Genomic DNA, 12911 nt, shown 5'->3' with positions numbered 1-12911 from the left:
TATTTTGAAAGCGATAATAATCATTAATCATTTTCTTGATGAATATACTGTATAATATATATAATAGTTAGATATATTTACTCTTACATTTTAGCCTTAACTGAACTGCATGGATAAATAATTATACTTTTTTTTAAAGAAATCTGTATTCATTAAAATAAATACAATAGTATTTATAAAAAAAGATTTACAAACAGCTTGGTTGAAGGTAGTGTTAATTGACATATATTTCAATTTTAATGGTTTTTTTTACTTAATTATTCGTATTGGATGGCTGTTATGAAAAAATGATTGAATTCAGTAGCTGGCAATTAATTATCCAAAGACTGAACCAGTTTTTTAATTACATATATTTTAAAATATTGAATTAATTTTAATCTAATTTGTCAGAATTTTATATAATATACCTACGAATGTACGGTACATCCAATATAAATTAAACTATACAAAGTGATATACAAATAATACCTATAGGTAGTAAGATATTCATCATTTAAAAAAACACTAACATTTAAAAATATTTAAATGTTATTATATATTTGGAAATAATCTTTTAAATGACAGCATATTTGTATTTTTATTTTCATATTCAGAAGCAAATTATTGTTTGGAGTATTTATTGATCTACCAAATTATAATTTCAGACAAGTAGTTTATATATTATGTTACGAGTATTTAAAGTTTCGATGAATGGAGTATTGGACCAGGTACAGTATAGTATAGATATATAGTACGCTTCTCAGCTATTCTAAATTTTAAATATTTATTATTCATAAATTACTCTTAAAAATTCAATTTTTATACATCAAAGTAGGTACTTCAAAAAATTGTTTTGCTTTGAAATAAGAAATTAAAAACGGTAGTTGTTTTGTTAGAAAAACAAAAATTGTAAATATTAAAATAAATCAGTAATGAGTGAAACATATTTTTTTTAACAACTTGGAATGATATAACAAAAATATGTTTAAAAACATTAATAGATTTAAAATAAAGAGTGTCTTACGTTAAATGAATTCGATCTGTATACAATATTTCTACATCTGCAATGGAATGGACATATGTAATTATTTATGAAAAAAATCTAATATATATATAGTGTTTGGCACTATACAGTTTACATAGTCTATAGAATAATTAAACGAAAGTATCAATTTACTGGTAATTTTTTCGACTTTATTTAATTTTACTGAACACTGAAGATCATTATACAAATAAGTTCATACTGTATACAATGGATTTGTAGCTTACTTAGGAAGTTAAGAATATGTAATAAATAAATTAGATGAACTAAAAATAAAAAATGCCAAATGCTAAAGTAAATTTTTATCAGGATGGCCATCTTATGTGTGGTCATGTTGGAACTTTTTTCCATTTGTTTAGAACTAATCAAAATTTTAGAAAGGGCTAAAAATATCCTACATACATTTAACCGATGTAATAATCAAAGGCGCCCATATGGGGAGGGGGCAAGGGAGGGACATGTCCCTCCCTGAAAATTTTTGAAAATCAGAAAATCGTAGCATATTGTTTACTGTGATCAGAATCTATTTAATTATTTAGATAGAATTTAAAAATTTATTTTAATATAAGATAAACTATAATTTTTTTTATGAAAAACCAGGTTATCAATCAGCTATAATTAATAACCACATGCTTTTTCGTTTTTATTCTATGGATAATTATAAATTCTTAAAATCAAGGTGGATATATCCACCTTAGGTACTTAAAATATTGTGTTTTGTCATAGATACGGTATGTACATGCATGTTTACACCACCAATCACCATAATATTTTATTAATAATCACAAATATATGTGTAATTATTAGGGCTCAGATTTATATGTAAATACATATTTTTACTGTGACTTGATAAATTAATTTAGATAAGTGATAAATTCATATCAAAGGATTTCCAATTAAATGAATTATATTTTATTTTACATATTTTTCAATAGTTCTATTTTTCCTTCCTTTTTTCGAAAATTTGTTCATTTGCGATTTATTAATAATTATTAATTATATAGGTATACGACTGTATTTTTAATACAGACAATTTTATTTCCCATGTTTCCAAAAGTACAAAATATTCGTAGTAACAAATGTTCGATATTTATGAACTCAATAAACGATAGATAATGATTGAAAATTTAAAAATAACGCATGTTATCATAAATTGTAATAAAGATAATTAATATTTTATTTTTTATTTTTTTTATTTATATTTTATAATTTTTAATACCTTTTTTAAATAATTTTACAATTTAAAATATATTTTGAGTTTTTTAGCACGTATTTATGTACATATTTTGGTTTCATAAATACATATAAATCTGAGCCCTAGTATTTAGTAATTATATATATAGGTATATATATTTATTATATAGTATATACAATATACCTACATATAGCCATTCCTATTTATAAATGAATTGATAAATTAAAATTTTGTCCCCTCCTTGAGAATTTTCCTACAGGCGCCCTTGGAAATAATTATAGTTATTTTAATTTTTTATGTAAAGGGAAGAGATCTGTCTAAGCTCCAAACTCCACCTATGTATTTTGACATTTTTAAGATTTTGTGAAGAGTGGTCTATTAATGTATATAATATATATGTGTGTTGCGGTTGCAATAATTATATGTGTAGTTTTACATTAAATTGTTTTTTGAATTTATCTATTATCACCTTTTGGAGAGCAAAATGTTTAAACATTTTCACGTAAATGCCTAAAAGTATGTGCAGTTTTATTTTTTTCTGATGTTTTGGATTTTGTAAAAATAATTAATTTTAACCCTAGAAAAATTGTAATACTTGTTAAAAATTATGCCTATGTTATGTATTTTAAATATTTATAAATTTCTACCAGATAAGTTTGAATTAAATAATACGATGTACGAAGAAATGTATTAAATTCTTACATATAATATTTTATAAATAATAATAACAAAAATTGTTTGAGGATAAAACATTATAAAATACTTTGACTATCTAATTTTATCAAGATTTGAATTTAAATCGTCCATAGAACATATTTTATCGGGCGTGTATAAATAATATACCATGTACTATAATACAACATACATATTCTATAATCTAAATTAACACGTTGATGTACATCTTGTATCTTGTGTATTTCTGTGATAGGTCATGTCTAGGGAACGAATTTATATATAATAAAAATACAAAAATATGTACATATATATGAAAGTATAATTTCTAAAATATGTGCTAAAAACATCTAAATATGTGGGAAAAAATTTAATTAAAAAAAAATACAATTAAAATTATTAAAATTATTAAATTATCAAAATGATTTGTTGCATTGAATTATTACAATTTATTTTAAATTATCGAATGTTAAATGTCGCCTATTAGGTCTCAAAATATTTTTAAAACGGCTAAATGATCATTCCACATCAACCTATGTAATTGGAGCATATTTGAAGCGCATAATATCAGAAGGCGATAAATCTAAATTTTTAGAAGAGTGTCTGTCACTCATTATATCATTGATTGTTTTAAAATCAATATAGCCTGGATTTTTTTCTGTAACGGCATGAATTTTCTTTTTTATAACATCTCCTATGGGTCCGCTTACGAGTTTTAATTTTTCAATCGCCGATTTAACAATTTGCATACTATCATTTAAGGATATATTTTTTGTTTCTAATTTTGTAATTGTATGTGCAATAAAACTAAAATTCACTGAAATGAAAATTAAATTATTTTTCAATGTTTCATTTTGCATAATATTTTGAAATTTTCCAATAGCGATAGAAGTTTCTGGATCTAATTTTGAAATAATTTCTTGTATTTTCGAAAAGTGTTCACAATAATATTGAGCAGCTACCAACCATGTGCCCCACCTAGTAATTATAGGCTCAGGTGGTAGAGAAAGATCAGGGTAAAACTAAAGATAATTACTAAATATTTGCTCCAAGTGGATCGTCATAGTTCATATAATGGCTGTTTTTGTCCACTGCAACATGGCTTGAAAACTTATGAACGATGAAATGATAAAATATGTTTAAAAATATTTACAAATTAGTGAACTATGTAAAAATATGTAAAATAAAAGTAGCATCATTTTAATAGGAATGATTTAAATCATGAACATTTTTTATCGATTCTTAAATATCTTGTTTTAATAAAAATATGCATTTACATATAAATCCATTCCCTAGTCATGTTTTTGTCCAGAGCCCAAACGCCCATAACAATCAATGTGTGGAAGATTTTAGAAATAAAATATACCTAACTGCTACAAATATAAAATAGTATACAATCTGATTAAAATATTAAATCAGTATAAATTTATCTATATATAAATATAAATTATACTTTTTTGTTGGCTATGAAGTATAATTTAGCACATTTCTAACATCAATAATATATTTTAAGTCGATTTTTTGGAAACATTCCAGTCCTATATACATTCAATTCTGGCCAACTATAATATATTTTTACAAACTCAATTTAACCTGATCAATTACCTATCGAAATGGTATCTAGATTAAATATATTTTTATAGGTCAAGGTTATTTATATTTTTGATAAAACTAATAAAAATGTAATTATTATTGATAATTATTTAATTTATTACTAGTGTAGGTATTATTTTTTTTTTAATTTAATAGTTTTGATAAAATTTCAGTCAAACATTTTTTTTCTATATATTGCGGATTATAGATGTTAAATTTGAGTCGTTAGTGTATGTATATAAATATGGGAAATTAATTTTAATGGTTGGATAATTAAAGTAATTCAAAATAATCAATTAAATATATTTTTTTTTAATTTTGTGGTCGTTAATCGTTATTATTATAAATAATATAATAAATTCCCCAGGAAGCTAAGAAATAACTTATCCATACAAATAGCTCTAATTTATTTAAGCTGATGCAATTAAAATATATATTTTTTTTTCTGTGGTTTTAATAATAATTAACTTTTTTTTCAAATCATATCTCTATTAATTTAGGTACATCATTTGAGTGTTTGTGTATAAAAAATCAAAAATGTTTACATGTTTATCTAGTTGACACTTCGAAAAGTGATTACTGTTCAGTACTCAGGTATATCCGGCACGCCCTGTGTATATATAAATATTATCTTTACATTGACGTTCAATGTTAATATTGAATTTTTCGTCTGGGTTATGTAATATATTGAATAGTACAATTATTTATGATATCAATACCATAATAAAGAAAGAAGATAGCTTATCATAGTTACTAAGTATAGAATCCCATATTTCATCAATATTCACAAATCACGCAACTTTATACTTATCTATACTTACGAAATCTGTAGTACGTGATATTCATTATGTACATACTATATATATGTTGTATACACCCATGTTTTATATGTATATACATTTTTAACCATAAAAAACAGATTTTCACCCCACACTTTATTCTTCACAAGAAAAAATTCTAAAGTTTAGAATGGTCTGTTATCTTAACCTAAAAGTTTTATAGGCCTGAAAAGTACGAAAAGTCTTAATATTAGCAGTCAATAATTAAAACAATTTAGTATTTATCAAATACAAATATTTAGTAAGTAGTTAGACGCATTGTTAAACTTTCAAAGATTTTATTTTCGACGCTAGACCATATTTTTTAACTTTTGATCTGTCTTCAAGGCAGTAATTAGTAGACAGTAGCACACTTATTTGCTAGCATTTTTTTTTTTTGGATAATTTAAAATATAATTCAATTGCATGTTTGATATTTTACAAAAGTAGCTATAACTAAATTTAATATGAAAATATCAACAAAAACCTATGGATTCCTTATAGATAGATTGATTTTATTATTAAAAGTAAAGCTAAGTAATAATAGAAATAACATAAAATGGATTCCACTGATCGCAATTTAACTAAATATTGTAAGTTAATTAGATAAAAATAAGACAGCGAGCACGTATTCTTAATTTAATGTATTTATTTAATTGAGTAAAAAAATCTATACATTTTTAACTATTAAATAATTTGAAACCTTCGTATTCTTAACAAATATCATATAATTATATACACAAATTCAAATTCAAATTTCAAAAAATGTAATGTTAAAAGTTTATTATTCTTTCTGAATTACACACACACAAATGTATTTTTCCAAAAATCTTATACAGCGGATATATACGTATTAGGTATATCTGTTTCCCCGCTATATTATGTTGTCATGTTTCCCTTATTATTTTGCAAAAGTATAAGTGAATTTATATTTTTTAAGCTAAAAAATATTTTTAATTTATTATTTATATAGCTACTTACAGTACAAAGTTAAATATATTAAGATATAATAAATTATATTATATTGAATGTTATATTACAATTTAACAATTATTTTAAATAGTTAAAAAAATTAAACATAATATTTTTTATATTCTGAGATGAATGTACGATTTTACAATGATAAAATAATAGGTATGAATTTTTATGTCTGTCATCGTTTTTTGGTGCAGTATAAATGTTTTGATATTCATTTTTAGGGTGGTTAGTGGTAGTAAATTACATTTAGAAAAAATTTCCAGAACTTTTCTTAATAATTGGGGGAAAACATTAGGAAAAAGGGGAATTTTTTATGTTAAACAAATTTTACTCAAAATTGATTTCTTTGTTTTAGTAATAAATTTAAAAGCAAATAATCATATATTATAATAATATATAATGTAATAACTTCTATGCATTAAATAACTATCAAAATATTTTGACTTTTTTTGAGCTTTTTATAATTTTCCCGAAATTTTATTATACATATTACTAAATATAAATAAAATTATAAACGCAATTTTCCTTGAAAAAAAATTAATTTACAGTAACACTAATAATAAAATAGATTAACCTAATAGCAATATCATGTATACTTTGTGTGTGGTAACAATATAGACTGATAAACCGTCGTAAGTTTTTCATGTATAATATTACAATGATTTATCATCAAATTCAAATTCAACACATCATCCATTATAGTCGACACTTACAGTAAATACCTAGGTACAGCACGAGCCGTACCCACTTCCCACTTTTTAAGCATTGTAATTGTAATTAAAATTTATTATAGAATATTTTTCTTGATATATTTTGATTTTGATATATTTTTCTAGTCGTCCCTGCAGGGATGATTTGATTATGAAATTTACAGTCAAGATATTTTAGTGTGAGATCAGAAAAAAAGAACAGTGTTGATTATGAAATTTAAATTAATATGGTGACTGGTGAGTATCAAATAACTGGTCCTTATTGTGAACTTAGCATTTGCAAGAAGATATAGCTGTCAAAGTGTTAACAATTCATCAATCTAACAAATTTTTTAGATAGGTCTTGTCTATTGTTAAGAAACTTTCATTTTACAACGTTTGTAAGATTATTACATTTTTGACACTAGAAAAACTTGAATTTAGTTATTACCGTCTTTGCGCCACTAATAAATGAGCACGAAATATGGTTTCGAAAAAGTAGTACACAAAGTTTTATTCATTTAAAACAGTTATACAACAATAAGTTGTGTAAATATAATGTCAAGAATCAAGATTAAAGTATTTTTTTAATAACCATTCCCATAAATAGTCATTTAATGAACGCAATTTCTCAGCTCTGCGGTGATTAAAAACATACTTAAGAGTTAATACTGTTAAGAGTCACAATAATTCAAGAATGATTAAACAGTTTAGCAGTATTATGTAAAAAAAAAAAGAAAATTCTGTCGATTTTGAAAGTATAGTTGACATTATTATTTGATACTGAGAATTGATATGAGGTCACTGTTTGACACTACACTTTACGCAGTAATAGTAATCAACTATAGCTGTTACAGACGGTTATATTTTTTATTTTTTTATTTATTATTACCTATAATTTATGGAAATAAATTAATTCCTATTTGTAATAGTGTATTATTTATTAGATATTTAGTTGAAAACAGTTATAAATTAAAACATTTATGTTATTTTGTATTGCTAAAATGAATTTAATGTATTTTTATTAGTCCTGACGGTGATTTTATAATTCGGAATGTTTAGACAACATAATATTGAATATTGATCAGATAAGAACTTTATTATTATTGATTTGTGGATTTGTGAATCCTGAATTACAATTAACATCTTAATACGAACTTTAGCTTATACCTAGACCCACTTATGAAGCTACTATAGTGCCTAAATAGTAAATACTATAATACCCGTATAATTGTATCGATTTGGATTTGAGTTTTGGTTCTATATCTATAAACTTTGCGTTTTGGTTCTGGTTTTGGTTTACGAAAATTTAAAATGTTGGTTTCGATTAATAACGATGTTATCTTTTTCTTTTATAGACTTTTATTTTCAAGAATTAATTATTGCATAAAACAATTGACAATGCTTGAAGAACTTTTTTATTTAATGACAGCTATTTGTAATTATTTGTAATTTATTTGTCTTTCAGAATTTTGATTATATATCATAATAATATTATCAGTAAAGCTATAAAAAATAATGCTATATTCGTGTGACTAATATTTATGGAAGTTTTGCTGTACCTAACGTAATCTAAACATAAAACATTATATAAGTATTTCAAAAATAATATTAACTTACGTGTATTTGCATATTAAAAATTAAATCATAATAGACATACTCGAAAAATATCTTTTTTGTTAAGTTGTTAATAATAATTCAATAGAAAAACATATAAAAGATAAAACTATAAAATATTTTTATAACGGTAAGATACAGTGGCGTTATGGGGTTCAGGGAATAGTATCCCTCATTCCCACATGACCCTTGTTTTTAATTAGGACTTACTGTATGGATAATATTTTGTAGATCAGTGTCTATTTTAATTCATTATAGAATAAAATTGAACATAGAAAAAATATTATAATTTATTATAATGTTCAATATTCAAAATCTACAATCTAGTATACTTTAATATTAATATAACCTTTAGTCTCCTATTACCGACGGCTATATTAATAAAAGTTATGATTAATACAATAGTATACGAAAAATAACGTTATTAACACCAGGTAAGTACATATTTTATTTAATAGAATATTTTTAAGATTAATTAATTAAATTGCAAATTTTGGACAATTATATTATTTTTTTTTAGTGAAATTATTATAGTAATAATAGTAGTTATTACAGCAATTATTATAGTATTATAGTAATCTATTAATAAAAAATAAAAACTCCCTTCGGTTTTGTAAATGACATGTGGGCGATTTTTTAAAACTGTCAATTCAATCCCAACATGTAGTAATTGAATAAAATATATATAGTATATTTAACATTTCGTATAACCTGCAGTATATGCTGTACTGCTGTAATTCTTGTTTCATGTTGATTAATAATCATTAATGAATCCACATTAATAATAGTCCTTTTACCACTGTGTTAATTTTATCATTTATTTTTGTACAAATAACTTATTACTTCTAAAAATTAAAACTTTAAAAATTGTGGTATAGAATTAAATAACAATATTTAATTTAATTTTCAAAAAAAAAATGTCTTATAAAGAAACCGAAAATACAAGTTTATATAATAAAATATTTAAGTAAGATTACAAAGAATTAATGGTAATTTAGTATTATATGTCTATATCGTTAAAATTAATATTTTTTTAACATTTTATTAGTATAAATAAATATGTATTTAATTTTGAAAAATAAATAAAAATAATTTATTAAAGTAAGTTGTGTATTTATTGTTAGATATTTATATATTATAATTAATAACTTTCTTGTGTAATGTGTGTATTACTGTAGTTGTACTGGTTGTTGTATACATTTTTGAGTAGAGAAAATTTTTTGATGTAAATCCCCCCCCCAACACCGAGTCTTAATTATGCCACTAGTAAGATAAAATAGATGAGTAAATTATTTTGCATATGACAATCGATAAGGTGTACAATGACAACAGTATTTAAAAAATTCCATATACCTATATCATTAAAATTTAAATTTTGGGTCTACATTGATATTAATAGCGCCTCAATACATAGCACATTTTCTAATAGTAGTGGCATGTTGAATGTAAAAAGGATTAGTGGGTCGGGTTGAGCTCTGAGGTACTTTAAAACAAATTAGACTAATTAGAGAGAAGAATGCAGATAATTCAATTTTGCCGTTCAATAAACCTAATGGCTAATTCAGTAATACCCGTGTAGAATATCTCAGCTCATCTATAAAGATAGGGCAATAGTATATTAATTATTAACTACCTATCTAATCATGCGGTGGACAACGAATTTTCAGTATGTAATTGACAAAATTCAAATTAACTTACGCTAAACTCGATCTAACAATTCTAACAGTCTTAAATTATCAACTATATATGGACATCTCAGCCCACACAATGCTACTTCAATACTGATCAGACACGAGCACAATGTTACACTTTAAAACAAACATTCTTTACTAAAAGTCTTTTGCCAATCTCATAATACGACTGAGTTTTTTTAAATATCTTACGGCTTACGTATTCTACATAATATGCGTGAACTTAGGTCTTAGGTCAAGGTTATAACTTAATTTGAAAACAAAATTCGTGACAAAATATAATATATGATACATTTAATATAATTATATAAAATAATTTACTCGCGGTATATTAATCTCACAGGGGCAATTAAAAAGTACTAAATGAGATATTTTGATCATATCAATGGTTTTTTTTATTTACATTTTCAATGAAAACCCTGACACTTGGAGAAATTGAAAGAAAGATCTGTTGTATAAACCATAATAATTAAAAATTAAAATTACTTGCAACTCCAGGTAATCATCAATAGTGCATATTTAACCACATACAAGTATATTATAGTAATTTGCAATTAGAAGATGCGACAATCGCACAAAACACTTTGAAAACTGTTGTCTGTTAATAAATAAGGTGGATATAGAAGCGGAAACACATTATGAGTGATGGCCTTGTAGGACGCCTACAATGACTGATGGAACCTAAAATAAATAAAATATATGTTAATGATATCAAATTAATTAAGTAGGAAAATTATTGATTATTATAAATTTATAACATATAGTTCTTAAGAGTTTTATAATTGGAAAAAATGAAGGAGTCAAATGTATATCATAAATTATACATACACATTTTTTAAATCTAAATTGTATAAATAAGTAGGTAATAAGTATTAATTTTTCATTTTCATTGTGTAATCATATTCTTCCATTTAGTATGAATTGCAAATCATAGTCGTTCAGACTTCATCCACATTAAAAAAAAAGTGTCGGATTATGGTCTGACCTAGAAATAAAATTGTTATAGGATTCAGAGCTACCGATTACAGGATTGAAAATCAAAAAAATACGATTAACTGTTATTTTAGAAATGATCACACTAAATTTACAAATAACGGAGCAATAAAAAAAATTATATTTGTAATTGTGATTTCTAATTTAAATTTACATTTACTTTGACACGTTATTCATTGTGGCTGTGGAGAGTGGTGGTTTGGCGCACCTCTGTATTACTGCAAACGCCTATTATACACTCTTACTCTATATTATAGCCTATATAATAACTCCCATATTATTTATTATATAGTTAGGTATTACCTAATTTAACTATGTAAGTATGTAACTATGCGATTATGCAAATATTATCATTTGAATAATTCATAAATCATAAGTTATTTTTTCTTAAAACATTTACTAAACACCAATAATACCACGGTCCTTAATAATAACTAATTCACCATAAATGTATATTGTTGTGGTTGTTATTTAATTAATCACCATGTGAAATTTACTTTGAATAATAAATGTGAATCGTGACGGACAATAGACATTCTAGATTATTTATAGTATAGCTACTGAAATCTAAAAAAACATAAAAGAAAAAGACTTCTTTAAAAATTTAAACCGAAAAATGAAATAAAAAAACAAAACACACATTTATTAATTATTACCACGTGTCCATGTTAAATACAAGTATGAAATTATTTATTTATATATTTTAATATTAAAAATAACAATATAAAACATTGTCTTGTGCCATAATAAATTAAGTAAAACAAATATACATATATCATACATACAAGCATTCTTTAGTTCTTCACATTCTTGCAGTAACTTTTAATAATAAATAATTTTATTGATATGCGACTAAGGTGCCTAAAATATTATTAAACAATTGTATTTTGAAATGTATAATTTATGTATATAGTATATAATGTTAATACAAATAATATCACTTTTATAGCAATTTGATAATTTTGAATGTTTTGAATTTTAATTGTATAGAAATATTTTTTACAGTCTTAACTCTTAAGCCACTAGTTTGTTAATTAATACATATTAATAGTTAATAATTAGGTATCATAATCATAGGTAATTTTTGTAATATAATAAATTATAAATTAAATTTTACTTTTTACAATACTTAAATATAACTTGACCAATTAACAAAAGACACTATACAGTAAACACGTATGTATAATAAATCATGTTGAATACCTAGACACCTAGTTACTTCAGTATAATATATAAATTTGTAGTAATTTATATTTTATTCGTTTTGTGTTTTTACATAAATAAACAAATATGCATAGACGCATGGTGCATACATTCTTGGATATAAGCCATGATTTAAAATTAAAATAGAACACAGATTAAATCTAAAATTGTTGACAAAACATATTTCTTATTTGAATTTAACAAATGTCAAATAAATTAATGTGAAATATTTCAATTTGACACCTATTTTAAATGTTATTTCTAAAAACTCTTTAATATCTAATATAATTTTAATTATTGATTTATTCTAGTAAATTTTAATTGTCTGATACATTATTATATATTTGTTAATCGAGCTCGAAACTAGCTTAAAATAGATTAGCTGACAGCTAAATATATACAAATTAGTGGACGATTGTAATAACAACACTTAAATAATTG

This window comes from Aphis gossypii, chromosome X (assembly GCF_020184175.1).
Source record: "Aphis gossypii isolate Hap1 chromosome X, ASM2018417v2, whole genome shotgun sequence".
NCBI lineage: Eukaryota > Metazoa > Arthropoda > Insecta > Hemiptera > Aphididae > Aphis > Aphis gossypii.
The sequence above is the reverse complement of the archived record's forward strand: the minus strand, read 5'-3'. Positions refer to the sequence as shown.